The sequence below is a fragment of the Notamacropus eugenii genome, chromosome 4 (genome assembly GCF_028372415.1).
Source record: "Notamacropus eugenii isolate mMacEug1 chromosome 4, mMacEug1.pri_v2, whole genome shotgun sequence".
Lineage (NCBI taxonomy): Eukaryota > Metazoa > Chordata > Mammalia > Diprotodontia > Macropodidae > Notamacropus > Notamacropus eugenii.
This window is the reverse complement of record NC_092875.1, coordinates 31,613,729-31,615,174: the sequence shown is the minus strand read 5'-3', so window position 1 is coordinate 31,615,174 and position 1,446 is coordinate 31,613,729. Positions and strand designations below refer to the sequence as shown.

Genomic DNA, 1,446 nt, shown 5'->3' with positions numbered 1-1,446 from the left:
ATGTTCTGCCTGTTTAGAGGTAGGCAGGTAACAAGCATTCATTTATTAAATGCTAACTATGTTCATCCTTCGTTGCTGAAGAAGACCATGCCATCAGAGAAATAATGACATGACTTGCACTTGACTTTGTTGTGAGTGAGGGAGGGCTGTGCAAGTCACCAGCCTCACTTCTCCTCCAGAGTCATCTGAATCCAGTGACCCAGGATGAGACAGTAATTTTGGTTAAGTGACTTGCCCAAGGTCACAAAGCTAGTGAGTGTCAAGTGTCTAAGGGGAGATTTGAACTCAGGTCCTCCTGACTCCTGCACTGGTGCTCTATCCACTGCACCATCTAGTTGCCCTGGAAATCGGAATTCAGATAAGAAGAACAGTCCCTGTCCTTAAGGAATTCTAGTGGGGGAGGACAACACTTTAAAGGGAGCTCAACAAGTGTGAGGGATGAGGAAAGGAGAGGGAAGAAGGGAAAGAAGGAGAGAGGAAGAAGGAGGTACCTACATAAGTGAATGGTGGAAAAATCCCGAGTCAGGAAAAAAACATACCCCTCTCCAAAATGCAGGTCACAGGAGGAACTTACTAATGGAAGACAGATGTCCATGGGAGCAGAGAAATGTACCAGGATGGGAAGATTCAACCTGTGTGTTGTAATGGGAAGAGCACCTGTTGGGTGCCTAACATTTATTATCTTTGTGACTTTGGACAAGCCATTTAACCTCTCAGAGCCTCGGTTTCTTCATCTGTAAATGAGGATAAGTCATATTACCTATTTCTTTGGCTAGTTATGAAGAAAATGCCCTGTAATCTTTGAAAGGCCATTGAAATATGAAATATGGGATGAACAAAGAAATATGTGCCCATGTGCTCGCTTCAGCAGCATATATACTAAAATTGGAACGATACAGAGAACATTAGCATGGGTCCTGCACAACAATGACATGCAAATTCGTGAAGCATTCCGTATTTTTGACTCATGCTGCAAAATGCCATCTGCATCCAGAGAAAAAACTATGGAGCTGGAACACAGAATAAAGCAGACTGTTATCTTTTTTGTTACATTACATTGTGTTTTGTTTTGTTTTTTCTAATGGTTTCTCTCATTAGTCATAACTCTTCTAGGCAAGTTGACTGGTGTATAAATGTATTTAATAGAAATGTATGTATAGAGACCACATACCATCTTGGGAAAGGAAGTGAATGTTGAAAACTGAAAACAAATAAATTAATAAATTTGGAGAGAGAAAAAAGAAATCTATCCCTACCATTTCACAAAACCCAAAATTTTGTTACTCTCAGATGAGGAACAGAAATTCGTTAGCTTCTTGCCAAGGGAAAAAATGTCAGGAGGATATCTTGCCTTGTACTTTATTAAACATAAAATAAGAGGAGCTTTGAGGAGGGATGAGCCTGTTATTCCTAAGACTACTTCAGTGGAATTCCAACTATATATCT

General features: G+C 40.2%; 1 non-coding gene across 1 annotated transcript; it reads left to right on the top strand.

The window, feature by feature from the left end:
- Positions 1-855: 855 nt before the first annotated feature.
- LOC140502956 (U6 spliceosomal RNA) lies at positions 856-962 on the top strand. The gene has a single exon (XR_011966673.1). It is a non-coding gene; the product is annotated as a U6 spliceosomal RNA (small nuclear RNA).
- Positions 963-1,446: the final 484 nt, after the last annotated feature.